The following is a 14509-nucleotide window of genomic DNA, read 5'->3' on the forward strand; positions in this document are numbered from 1 at the left end:
TCTGAGTTAGATAGTATCCAGAACAGCTCTGATGAATTGTAGATTCTGTGAAGGTTGAAGTTGGGATTTGGGAAAGTTGATTTTGAATCCCAAACTTTGTAGGAACCATGTAGTCTATTGGGTCGCTACAATAACCCCCTGAGAGGTTGAATCTTTGATGAGCCAGTCGTCTAGGAAGGGAAATACCTGAAGACCATTGTTCCTTAGAGCTGCTGCTACCACTACGAGGCACTTAGTGAACACTTTGGGAGAGGAAGCGAGGCCAAAGGGTAGCACTCTGTATTGATAATGCAGATTCCCCACCCAAAATCTGAGGTATTGACGGGAGGCCAGATAAATGGGAATATGAGTGTAGGCCTCCTTGAGATCCAGAGAGCATAACCAGTCGTTCTTATCTAGAAAGGGATAAAGGGATGCCTTTTTCTTTGACTAAAAATTTGTTGAGAGGCCTGAGATCTAGAATGGGCCGCATATCACCCGTCTTCTTCAGAACAAGGAAGTAACGGGAGTAAACCCCCCTGTTCTGCTGTTCCAAAAGAACTGGTTCGATGGCATGGAGATGAAGTAGAGCTTGAGCTTCCTGAAGAAGAAGGGCGGTGTGGGATGGACTGGAAGGATACTCTCTTGGAGGAAGCTCTGGTAGAACCTGAGTGAAATGAAGAGAGTATCCTTCCCTGATGATGAACAGCACCCAGAGGTCGGATGTAATTGTCGTCCATCGGTGGTAAAATGGAGACGACCTCCGATAGGGGGAAGAGAAGTCAGAGACAGAACGGTGGAAGTTATGCTCTGTTTTAAACAGTCAAAAAGGCTGGGTAGCCTTAAGTGTAGCAGAAGATTGAGATTTTTGTTGCTTCTGAGGCTGCTGCTTCTTAGGTGGGCAAATGTAAGGAGCCGTCCTCGGAGCAAAACGCCTCTGATAAATGGGAGGAGGGCGTGTATGCTTGGCAGGAGCTGGCTTTGGCTTAGGTCTGACAATAGAAGCAAAGGATTTTTCATGTTCAGACAATTTCTTGGTGGCTGTCTCGATAGATTCATCGAAGAGGTCATTGCCTGAACAAGGAATATTAGCCAAGCGGTCTTGAAGATTAGGATCCATGTCAATAGTACGAAGCCAGGCAAGGTGACGCATTGCTACAGAACAAGCAGCCGCCCGGGCAGACAACTCAAAGGCATCATAAGACGATTGTAGGAGATGTAATCTGAGTTGGGATAGAGAAGCGATGGCTTCCTGAAATTCAAAGTGCTTTTGAGTGTCTAAATAAGTGAGAAAAATTATGCAAAAGAGTAATAAGGAACTCAAAATAAGTGACAAAATGGAAATTATAATTGAGGATTTTAGAGGACATCAAGGCATTTTGATAGATGCAACGTCCAAATTTACCCATTGTTTTCCCTTCTCTTCCATGAGGAATGGTAGCATAAACCTTGGAAGAATGGGATCTTTTCAAGGAAGACTCCACAAGTAGGGATTGATGAGATAACTGTGAATTCTCAAATCCTTTACAATGGAGAATTTTATATCTGGAGTCTAATTTGCCTGGAACAGATGGAATTGCATAAGGAGTCTCCAGGCATCTGGTAAAAGTCTGAGACAAAAGCTTATGAATAGGAAGCTTAAGTGACTCCGCTGGAGGTTGAGGAAGATGCATGACTTTGAGATACTCCTTAGAGTATTTGGAACCAACATCCAATTGAAGGTCCAAGTCCACAGCCATCTGACGAAGAAAGGAGGAGAAAGATAGTTGATCCGGTAATGCCTTGCCTCAAGAAGGACTCGAGGACGTCGAGGCAGCCTGGGTCGAAGATGAAGTTTCAGCTGGAAAAAAGGTATCGAAAGAATAGGGAGACTTGGACGAGGCAACTGAAACCGCTGAGTCCTCAAGGTATGGAAGTGGAGACCTCGAACGAGGAGTCGGCGGTCTAGTAGAAGTAGGTGTAGATCAAGGCTTAGTTGAAGAAGGACGCTCCTTAGAAGAGGAACTATGCCTGGAAGAATGCCTCGATGAAGGTCTTGATCGTGGGTGAGAACGGTGCTTGGAAGCAGATCTCGAAGATCGAGGAGACTTCGCCCCGGAGAGGGAAGCAGCCGATGCCACCAAAGAATGGATAGGACTGGAGACTGTGGATCAAAGCTCCAGAGGCTTGATGGAGGAACCTCGATGCACTCCCAAAGACTCTGCTCCTTGTATGGAGTGTGAGGATTCCTGCCAAGGCACTTGCAAAGAATCTGCTCCTTGCTTCACGTGCTTAGATGCCAGACCAGACACTCGCAGAGACTCTGTTCCCGCATAGAGTGTGAAGACTCAGACTGAGGCATAGAAAGAGACTCAACCTCGTGGGAGTCTGCAGAATGCCCAGGCTGGATAAGAGTCACAAGCTTCGGTCCCATATTAGTGAGGAACTGAACGAATTGTTTCTCTAACATGGTCTGGAAAGAAGCCGGCAAGGATGGATCCGCGTCTGAAACCGTACCATCTGCCTTGGCTGGAGGTTCCACCGAGGCTGTGGAAATGTGCTTCGACTTAGAAGTCTTAGGCACCTTAAGCACCACTGGTGGAACTGTCTGCTGAGCTATTTGATCTGAGGAAATAGAAGGAGATACAGCAGAAGTCATCAAGGAAAGAGCAAACGAAGAAGGTCTGAGGCTCGAGGTCGAAGCAGTGGAGGCAGGAGGGACCTCAGTCGAAGGCGAGACCAAGGACAGCTTCGGAGTCGAAGAAGTGGTCGAATTCATCTGGAAGAGATTCTCCACTGAAAGCAGACGACATTTAAGGGCTCGAGGTTGAAGAGTAGCACAGCGTTCGCACGACTTTGGATGATGTTGAGGCCCAAGGCACTTGAGGCACCTGGTGTGTGGGTCCGTAAGAGAAATCTTACGTTGACACTGGCTACACTTCTTAAAGCCTGTCGCTGGCCGGGACATAGAAGGAAAAACAGCTGCTGCAAGGTTGAAACCCCTGGGCTGTGGCCGAGCGGCCTGCCCCGGCAGCTGAACGGAAGAAATACATTTTTTATTTTTTTTTTTAAATTAGAAATAAAGTAAGCACAGCGATTCGTGAAGAAAAATAACAGAAACCGCAGTGAAGAAGGCACGAAGTGAAAAAGTTAAACGCAGAGAGTCAAAGATGGACTTCTTGGCTTCACGGAAAACTGAGAAGATATGCCCTACGCTGAGCAGGAAGGCACTCGCGCATGCGCGGTGTGGTCGACTCAAAACTTCTAGTTTCTACAAGCAAGTCTGCTTGCAAGGCTTCCGCATCCGGGCTCCGTCGATGACATCACCCATATGTGAGAATAGGCTGCCTGCTTGTCCTGGGATAATATATACTTATTATTATATTTGAATGTAATGAGTGCTGTTTATTGAAATATTTGTTCATTATCTGTTGCACTTTATGTTGGCTTGAAAAGGAATAAAGAATATTTTTTTTAAAAAACTTCTTATGCAAATGAGGTTCACAGAGGGTCGCTCAATTTCCATGAGATCAGTTGCTGGTTAAAGCATTCGGCACATATGCAAAATAGTCCAAGGAAAGAGGTGTAGTAAATGTGCGCATGTGCCGGGAAAAGCTATGCTATAGGCATGCATATCACAGGATATAGATGGCATGGGTGGATAGAAGGGGTGGAGAACTACCAGCAAACGATAGATCGTTGTGTCAGTCATAGGCATTCCAATTCTATTGAATGGAGGGGAAGGAAAGGGAACCTCAATTGTCAGCTTTCAACGAGCACATGCATAAGACACGCCTTTAATACATATGCTCTCAAGACGCACCTCTAATTCACACGCTAGAGATGCATGCTTTTGAATTTTTTTACCCATTACTATGATTTATATTAATAGAGTGTTTTCTTTAAGGTAAAACAGTTTTTATTGATGAAAAGCGGAACAAAACATTAGGGTTCAACAAACCATTTATCAAGAACAATTCAGTAAACATCAACAGAAAAGAACATTATGATCAAAGCAAAGCCGATATCATCATTTTGCAAAGTAACAAAATATCCCACCCCCCCCCCGTTACCCTGCTCCCTGTAAACCACATAGAAAATACAACTCTGAATAATCCAGGGACCTGTGTTCTTATGGCCCCTAGAGCAACAGGCAAAAAATAACAAACCTTTCCCATAACAGTAAACAGATTAAAGCACACAACAGCATCTCAATACATGGCCATGAAAAAATATCCAAGAAATCCCAAGCCCTCCCCACCCTTCCAGACAACCAATGAATGTGGTGGACTCCCAATCCAAAATAAGGGACCAAAAACAAGCTTACAAATTGGCTTGAGTAAGGACCAAACTCTGAAACTTAGCTAACATTCAGCACCAGTATCCAGATATTTGGGTTTAGAAAGAATCAGTGAGTGGAAACATTACTTATTGTGACCGTTGATGAGCTACTTTTAGGTATTGATCAGGGTCATTGCTTTTGTGCAGTGTCCTTTGATATATCTGCAGCATTTGACTCTCTTAACAATGTGTGATACTGGGAAGATTAAAAGAGATTAGGGTGGATGGATATTTAAGTGGTTTGTGTCATTTCTTGACAAAAGGAGATTGTGTGTCCACAGCAATGGTGAGATTTCAGAATTTAAGTTGCAATGTGGAGTTCCACAGGGTTTAACTCTATCGGCAACCTTGTTTAACATTTACCTGTGCCTGCTGGGTGCACTTATGGATGAGATGGGTGTTTCCTATAGAATGTATATGGATGACATCCAGTTCTTCGTTAAAGTACAGGGATGGGGTGAAACAGAAACATGACTGCAGATAAAGGCCAAATGGCCCATCTAGTCTGCCCATCCGCCATTATCTTTTTCTCTCTTCGAGATATCACACCTGCCTATCCCAGGCCTTCTTGAATTCAGACACAGTCTCAACCACCTCTTCCGGGAGACTGTTGCATGCATCTACCACCCTTTCCGAAAAAAGCATTTCCTCAGATTACGCTGGAGCCTATCATCTAACTTCATCCTATGCCCTTGCATTGCAGAGTTTCCTTTCAAATGAAAGAGACTCGACTCATGTACATTTATATTACATAGGTATTTATATGTCTCTATCATATCTCCTCTCTCCCGCCTTTCCTCAAAAGTATAAAGATTGAGATCTTTAAGTCTGTCCCCATATGCCTTATCATAAAGACCACACATCATTTTTAGTAGCCTTCCTCTGGACCGACTCCATCCTTTTTATATCTTTTTGAAGGTGTGGCCTCCAGAATTGTACACAATATTCTAAATGAGGTCTCACCAGAATCTTATACAAAGGCATCAATACCTCCTTTTTCCTAAGGCCATACCTATGCAACCTAGCATCCTTCTAGCTTTCGTCGTCACCTTTTTAACCTGTTTGGCCACCTTAAGATCATCACATACAATCACACTCAAGTCCTGCTCTTCCGTCGTGCACATTAAGTTCTTCAATCCCTAAACTGTACTGTTCCCTCGGGTTTTTGCAGTCCAAATGCATGACCTTGCATTTCTTAGCATTAAATTTTAGTTGCCAAATTTCAGACCATTCTTCAAGCCTTGCCAAGTCTTTCTTAATGTTATTCACACCATCCGGCGTGTCTACTCTATTGCAGACTTTGGTATCATCCGCAAAGAGGCAAATGTTACCCGACAACCCTTCAGCAATATCATTTATAAAAATGTTAAAAAGAACAGGCCCAAGAACAGAACCTTGAGGCACACCACATTGGTAAATGAGTTAAATGGATATATGGAAAAGATTATAAAATGGATGAGAGGTAGAGGCTTTGAGCTGAATGTTGGAAAAACAGAGATCCTGATTGTGAGTGAAATGAATAAGCATCTGTGACCTAAAGAGATGAATGTATGTGAATACTTGATTAAGATCTGTGAAGAAATTAGAGTACTTGGCGTGATGGTAGATGCGCATCTATCCTTCAACGCACAGATCTCAAAAGTAGTGAGGTCTGCTTATTTTACCATGTGGAAACTGTCTCATTTGAAGAATATTCTGTCAAATTGGGATTTGAAACATGTACTTCAAGCGCTAGTTCTATCCCAGATAGATTACTGTAATGGTATCTATCTAGGTTTACCTCAAGTGCGTATAAAATCATTACAAATGATACAGAACTCAGCTGCCCAGTTACTGGCTGGAGTATCTCGATATGAACATATTACACCTATTTTAAAAAGATTGCACTGGTTGTCGATTTTGTTTCATATCCAATTCAAAGTTTTGAAACTTGTCCAGCAAGGTGTTTATGACATTTTGACAAATTATTTGGCAAAATGCCTAACAGTATTTACTCTGCCAAGGATGCTGAAGTCACAGAATTTTTGGTTGTTAGACACATCAAAGGGGAATATTTTACAATATGTATGAACCAAAAATTAATGTTTCATTTATGTGGAATGCATTGACTGGGAACTTATGGTTTTGTAGAAATCTATTGCAATTTAGAAAGTTGCTTAAGATCCATTTGTTTGTTTAGGCTTTTTTAAGCTAATATTCTGCTTCTTGAGTTAACATTACTTTCTGAATATCATCTTTTTTGCATATTATTAGATTAGTGCTGCTGTACGTCCCCAGATTCAGGAAAGGGTTCAAAAAGAATCAAATAAAAAACCCAGTTTGGGTAACAACTGCAGTGAAAAAGGCAATAAGTGACAAGAAAGCGTCATTCAGAAAATGGATAAAGGACCCAACAAAGGACAACCAGAAGGAACACAAAAGACATCAAAGAGAATGTCACCGAGTGGTTAGGAAAGTAAAAAGAGAATATGAGAAGAGACTGCGAGGGAAGCAACAAACTTCAAATCGTTCTTCAGGTACGTCAAGGGGAAACAACCGGCCAGGGAAGAAGTGAGACCATTGGATGATGGAGATAAGAAGGGAGTGGTAAAGGAGGAAAAAGAGATAGCTGACAGGTTAAATAAGTTCTTCTCGTCAGTCTTCACGAGAGAGGACACATCCAATATTCCAGAACCCGAGGAGATCATAAATGGGGTTCAGGATGAAAAGTTGGTCCAACTAGAGGTAAGACAAGAGGATGTCCTCCGACAGATAGACAGACTAAAGAGCGACAAATCACCAGGTCCAGATGGCATCCACCCAAGGGTACTCAAAGAACTAAGCAACGAAATAGCGGAACCACTTCGCCAAATATGTAACCTATCCTTAAAAACTGGGGAGGTACTGGAGGACTGGAAAATAGCGAATGTCATGCCCATCTTTAAAAAGGGTTCAAGGGGTGACCCAGGAAACTACAGGCCGGTGAGCTTGACCTTGTTTCCGGTAAAGATGATGGAAGCACTGGTTAAGGACAGCATCTGGGAGCACATAGAAAACAATGGACAGCTGAAGGCGAGCCAGCACGGCTTCTGCAAGGGAAGGTCGTGCCTCACAAACTTGCTATACTTCTTTGAGGGAATAAACAGCCAGATGGATAAAGGGGAATCCATAGACATCATTTACCTTGACTTCCAAAAAGCCTTCGACAAGGTACCCCACGAACGGCTGCTTAAGAAGCTGTGGAACCACGGGGTACAAGGGGATGTCCACCGATGGATCAAAAACTGGCTGGCAGGCAGGAAACAGAGGGCGGAGTAAAGGGCCACTACTCAGACTGGCTATGGGTCACGAGCGGGGTTCCACAGGGGTCGGTGCTGGGACCGCTCCTGTTCAATATATTTATTAACGACCTGGAGGCAGGAACAAAATGTGAGGTTATAAAATTTGCGGATGACACCAAACTCTGCAGCAGGGTTAGAACCACGGAAGACTGCGAGAACCTGCAAAAGGACCTAACGATACTGGAAGAGTGGGCAAAAAAGTGACAAACGAGCGTTAACATAGAGAATGCAAGGTCATGCATGTAGGGAAAAAGAACCCGATGTTCAGCTACAAAATGGTGGGATCACTGCTAGGGGTAAGTAACCTTGAAAGAGACCTAGGAGTGATGGTAGACTCAACATTGAAGGCGTCGGCCCAATGCGCGACGGCCTCAAGGAAAGCAAACCAAATGTTGGGTATCATTAAGAAAGGTATCACGGCCAGGACAAAGGAAGTCATCATGCCACTGTATCGTGCAATGGTGCGCCCGCATCTGGAGTACTGTGCCCAGTACTGGTCGCCATACCTCAAGAAGGACATGGCAGTACTTGAGGGAGTCCAGAGAAGAGCGACTAACCTGATAAAGGGTATGGAAAACATCTCATATGCAGACTTGTTGAAAAAGCTAGGGCTATTCTCCCTGGAAAAGCAGACACTTAGAGGAGACATGATAGAAACCTTCAAAATCCTGAAGGGCATAGAAAAGGTAGACAGGGACAGATTATTCACACTGTGGGGAACCACAAGTACAAGGGGGCACTCGGAGAAATTAAAAGGGGGCAGGTTTAGAACAAACGCTAGGAAGTTCTTTTTTACCCAGAGGGTGGTGGACACGTGGAACGCGCTTCCGGACGCCGTGATAGGACAGAGCACATTACAGGGCTTCAAAGAAGGTTTGGATAGGTTCCTAGACAATAAGGGGATTGAGGGGTACAGATAGGAGTTGAGGTAGGTTATAGGAATAGTCAGGGACCACAGCACAGGTGATAGACCTGAAGGGCCGCCGCGGGAGCAGACCGCTAGGCAGGATGGACCTTTGGTCTGACCCGGAGGAGGCAAATTCTTATGTTCTTACGTTCTTAAATGAGCAGTTGAAATATAATTTATAGGTTGAGATGGTACAGTGTTTCTCAACCTTTTCAAACCAAGTACCCCCTAAGCCTAACAAATACCAACATAGTACCCCTGCCCAAGCTCCACCCCATTATAATAGTACTAATTGTAATGTCATTTCTTCTATTTATTTTCATAAACAACCAATCTCAGCCAAGGTCTTGGTTTCTTATAAACTTCTTCAAGTTGCACATTGCTCTGAGAGCCTTCTCTGGAAGCAGAGGAACTTTCTTTTAACACAAAATGATCGGGGGGGGGAATGCTAATTAAACTTTTCATACAACATTAGATACATAAAAAGTATTTGTACTGATTAGTCACTATGGGCAAGTTCTCTCACACACATCCCCTCCCCCTTCCAGTGGTCTGACATCTCCCCTCACTTCCTCCTTTCTGGCCCACCTCCCAGTCCAATATTTCTCCCTCATTCCCTGGATCATGTGCAGTATTTTTCACCACTGCCCACTGGCCCCATGCCCATTCCTATCACCCCTCTTCAGCACCATTTCACATCTCTCCCTCCATCACTATGTCCAATATTCCCCCATCTTGTATCCCCTTCAATCTGTCCCTCTGTTCCCTCTCCACCACCATATCCAACTCAATAAACAATCTGTGGGATTTATTGTCAAATTATCCACCCATGCCATGCCCCCTAATACAAAAAGCACTTAAACCACAGCAGAACCAGGCTTGATTTCTTCTGTGACTCCTTGTGACTTTGGGCAAGACACTTAACTCTCCATTGCCCAGATATAAAACTTGGATTGAAAGTCCACTAACGACAGAGGAAGTACCTGTATCATATATAATAAAATGGTAAGCGCGCATGCATGTTCCCTGATCTGTTGCGCTGTGGCAGCACGAGTGCGCATGCACTAGATGGTGCGGCGTGAGGGACCGGCACTTTGGAAGGAGAGCAGGCCCGGGATTCGGCAGAGGGCAGATGCCAAAAAGGCCTCGGAACAGTGGAAGACGGACAAAGGGGGAAGGGGAGGGGAGGGGGGAGAGGTACTCACCCCATCCGCTGCAGCCTAGCAACTCCGACCACAACCTTCCCCCCTCAACCGCCTATGCCGGCTAAGGCTCCCGCCGCAGTGGAGGGAGAAAAAAGCCTATGACCCCCCTCTTCCCTTCCCTCTCTTCACGGTTTGTCTCCAGCGCCTCTTCTTTGCTCTCCGCTCACCTCTCTTCCGTTGACTCCGAGAGGACCGCAGTGCGGCCGTGTGGAAGGAGGGTGGGGGGAGCGAATGGTACGGTCAGATGGGAAGGGAAGCACTTTAGTCCATGGGTGGCGAAGGGAGCGACACTCCGCGGTTTGACCGGGCAGGTTGGTTGGCGTGTACGGGAGGGGTGGGGGAGGGCCGGCCAGGGACTTCTGCTAACGGGGAGTTGAATGAGAGACGCGGACAGGGCAAACACTAAAGAGAATGAGCAGCAGGCTCCCGTCCCTGCAGGCTCACAGGCGCGAGCATAGTGTGCTGTGTGTTGTTTTTTTTTGAGTGAAGGATGTTGCAAATAGGAGCCAGGCTGTGCATGCTGAGCACCCGACTAACGCGCAAGTGGGGTTCCCCCCCCCACACACACACACACACACTGTGCCTAGGAAGGAGTAATTTGTATTGTGTTTAGCACCCTCATTTATTTTGAAAGGTCAGTTTGCGTGCCTCATCCGAGTCTAAAAGCAAACTGCAGACATGACAGGACCCAGAGGAAATAAGTGAGACCCCCCCCAAAAGCACCTTGCAACGCTAATTCAAAGGGAGGGCCTGTTAATGCCATTTACGCAGACAGAGGGGGCAGTAAAAGGGAGGCGTACTGCTGGACAGGGGGAGCAGGAAAGAGGGGTTGATGGAAAGGGGAAGAGGTGCTGATGGACAGGGGGGGCAGAAAAAGGAAGGGAGGCATGGATAGAGGGAGGCAAAACAAAGGGAAAAGGGCTGCTGCTGGATAAGGGGAGCAGTGAAGGGGTGGAGGTGGACACAGGGGAGGTAAAAGGAAGGGAGAATGGACAGGGGGAGCAGGCAAGGGGTGGTGGTGGACAGCCAAGGAAAAAAAAAAGACAGAAATACAGAGAGAAAAAGAAATAAAGACAGACACACACACATATATTCTAGCACCCGTTAATCTAACGGGCTATAAGACTAGTGTGATATAAATTTGCAAACCACTTCAGCTGCATTGTAACACAAAGCTCTGTTTCTAGTAGTACTGAGTCAATTATTATCAAACCCCAAACGGTCACAAACCATCATGTCCCCCTTACTTGTCTGAATTGTACTCCTTCGGTCCTCAGCCCCCAGCAGCACTCCCGCAATGGATGGCACAAGCAGCAATCCACATGCTTGTGGCTGACCCAGAAGCCTTCTCTCCAACGTCAACTCTGACATCGGAGAGAAGGCTTCTGGGTCAGCCACTTACGTGGAATGCCTGAATCGCTGCGTGCTGTGCCTACTGCAAGGAGTGTTGCCGAAGGTTGAAGACTGAAGGAGCGAGTGCGGCTCCAAGAAGGTTGTCGCGGGCAGGCAGGATCGTGAGATCCCGGATGGCAGCAATGACAGCAGCGGTGGATGGGTGAGCGTAAATTGGCGAGAATTGGCGGCCAGACTGTGTACCCTCAACAGGCGGGCCACGTACCTTGGGTTGAGAAACACTGAGATGGTATAATCTTATGATTTTTGCTGATGTATGGGATCTTTATGTTATGCAAATCCTGAAATATGTATGTAATACTGTGAGCCACCTTGGATAAAGGCGGATTTAAAATGTTTTTTAAGTTCAATATTTTTATTGTGTATTTCAAAAAGAACCAGTAACTAACAACAGTAGAGATACATCAAGAAAAGAAAATCAGGCAATGTACCATAGTCAACTAGCAATGAAAAGGAGCATCGATTGTGCAGTCATCAGCAATAGTATAAATAGGAAATAATATGAATAGACACAGAAAATTCCCATGACAGAAGATATGCAATATAACAGGTATAATGTATGCAGTAGGATAAAGATAACTTAATGAATATAAGGTGAACAAGTGAATGAAGTGAATAAAGCAAGGATGTGATAATACATTAGTGGCAACACCTCAATGAAATCAGTGGGATGAGGAACAAAGAGCAAGAATTGGGTCCCAAATCTCATTAAATTTCCTTAAGGAGCCAGATTTTTCAGCATAAAGTCGTTCATACTTCACTGTAATGGTGACATACGCCCACCAGCTAGAGTAGGTGGCAGAAGATACATTTTTCCAATTAGATAATATCAGAAGACCATTCATTAATAGTGATGCAGGTTCAGAAGTGGGGCGAAGGATCACCACTGACCCAAAAACGACCATGGCATATGATATAGGTTGTTTAATAGATAATACTTCATCTATTGTCGACCATACTTGTTTCCAATATTTCTCTAGCAAAGGGCACTCAAATATCAGATGACGAAGAGACCAAGGCATACTGTTGCAGGACCAGCATATATTAAGTTGAGGGGGGCCCACTTTAGCAAGTCATGGGGGAGTCCAATACACCCTATGCAACATAAAGAAGGCTGTTTGTATCAGCGAAGAGGAGTGTAATGCTTTCCTAATAGTAGACCAAATAGTAGTCCAGCATTCGTTATCCAAATTTAAGTTCACTTCTGTGTTCCAGGTTTCCTGCAGACAGCTGTCCAATTTGAATTTATGTCGTTGAAGTAATTTATACCATCGAGAAGCTTCATGTCTTTGCATAGAAAATTTGTCGCAGAGCATCAGGTAGGTTGGATAACCGGAACATGGGTTCGAGGGAAGAAGATCCTTTTTGATGGTATGTGTAAGTTGGAGCCATCTAAAGAACTGCAAAGGAGGCAAATCAAAATTTCTGCATATGTCAGCAAAGGAGAACCAATTGTCCAACATTCCATAAGCCGTGATCTTTCCATAATTTCCAGGAAACCAGATTGTTTTGGATTTGAATTTTAGGGTTATTCCATAATGGAACCAAGGAGGACGAACCCCATGTAATCTCTGAAAAAATATCAACTTCATGTATTGCTGTTATAGTTGCTAGTAAAATGGGGTTTGATGTTAGTGGTATACTTTTGCTCATGGAGTGAATGTATTTCATCTGTAAGGAGCTAGAGGCAGTTTCAAATAACAGCCAGGGTGGTGTATTTGATGAGTCCAAGTCATAATTCCATTTGGAACCTTGACGTAGTAAGAATGATATATGATAGTCAAAAATACTTGGAAACACCACCTTCTTGTTTCGGACATTTGAGTTTCTGTAAACTAATGCGTGGCGTCTTATTGTTCCAAAAGTAGACAGAGAGAAGGGATTCAATTTTTTTGTAGAAGAGCTTGTGGAAGAGACACGGGAGCATTCCAAGGATATACGTAATAATTGGCAATACCATCATTTTTATAGAGTCGAGACGGCCCCACCACGACAACTTGAGCGGCGACCATCATGTTAGAGAAGATTTGGCTTTATGGAAAATATACTCGGCATTAAAGGCCAATGTGTCATCAATGGAATGGCCAAAATAGACCCTAAGGTATTTGATCTTCTCCTGGGCCCAGGAGTGGAAGCCAAGGGACTTGACATCTGAACATACTTCTAGACAGTTTAATGGCATAATCTCCGATTTAGACAGATTGAGTTTATAACCAGAGATCTCAGAATATTTGCGAATCACTCCTAAGATGTATCGAAGAGAAGGTGGAGTCGCATAGATCAAAACATCATCTGCATAAGCAGAAATCTTAAACTCATGGATGCCCAGTTTATATCCAGAGATGTTACTGTTGATTCGGAGGGCGGTCAAGAAGAGTCCCAGAGCAATATTGAAAAGAAGGGGGGACAGAGGACACCCCTGCCTAGTACCCCTTGATGGTCGGAAAGCAGATGAATAGATATCATTGATATATATGTTGGTAGATGGGTTGGAGTATAGGACATGAATTAGTGATAGAAAGTAAGGTGAGAAGCCATGACAAGCTAATACTTGAAATATGTAAGTCCATTCTATACGATCGAAAGCCTTTTCGGCATCTAGACTAATTGCTAGTAAAGATTGGTTTGAAGATTGTGAACCATGTATGATATTAGCAAATAGTCTAGTATTATCTGAAGATAATCGACCCAACATGAACCCCGTTTGGTCAGTGGAAATGAGAGTATCCAGCATAGGTTGTAATCTAGAAGCAAAAAGTTTCGCAAATATTTTGGCATCCGTGTTAATCAAGGAAAGGGGTCGGTAATTCTTAACATCCGTTGTATCTTTCCCCTCTTTGGGGAGGACAATGATTGTTGTCTCTCTGAAGGTGCCTTTGCCATAACCATCTGACACTAACGAAATAAAAAAAGCATGTAGATGGGGTAGCAGCCTAGGCAAAAAAGTCTGATAGAACTCCGATGTAATGCCATCTGGGCCGGGGGCCTTTTTCTTTGCAAGTGAGTTAATGGCAGCAGATATTTCAGATTGTTGAATGGGTTGCTGTAGTGTGTAATATGTGATTCCAGAAGTGGCCTCTTTGGAAGATCACGTAGGAAAGCTAGAATATCCGTCATCTCTGGTACCTCAGAAGAATAAAGAGATTGATAAAATTGTTTAACAATTTCCTGAGAATTAGTTATATTAATCCCATTATCATCAGTTACGGCAGCCACAAAGGTTTTAGAAGGCTTACTTTTTAAATATTGTGCTAAAGTGTGGCAACACTTGTTTTCCATGTAGTATGCAGCGTTCTTTAAAAGCAGATAGTTATTGGCCAGTTGGCTGGTAAGTAGATTGTATTGTAATCGGAGAGAATGAAGCT

General features: G+C 44.1%; 1 protein-coding gene across 8 annotated transcripts in view; it reads left to right on the plus strand.

Moving 5' to 3' along the window:
* Positions 1-14509, plus strand: part of PPP2R3A (protein phosphatase 2 regulatory subunit B''alpha) — a 1177159-nt gene that overhangs the window by 1153460 nt on the left and 9190 nt on the right. Inside the window, exon 14 of one of the 8 annotated variants that reach the window (XR_004540589.1) lies at positions 12360-12463. The exons of the other annotated variants lie outside the window; for them this stretch is intronic. The gene's annotated coding sequence lies outside the window, so the exon portion shown is untranslated. The remainder of the gene's footprint in view (positions 1-12359; positions 12464-14509) is intronic. 8 annotated transcript variants of the gene reach the window in all.

Source organism: Geotrypetes seraphini, chromosome 9 (assembly GCF_902459505.1).
Source record: "Geotrypetes seraphini chromosome 9, aGeoSer1.1, whole genome shotgun sequence".
Taxonomy (NCBI): domain Eukaryota; kingdom Metazoa; phylum Chordata; class Amphibia; order Gymnophiona; family Dermophiidae; genus Geotrypetes; species Geotrypetes seraphini.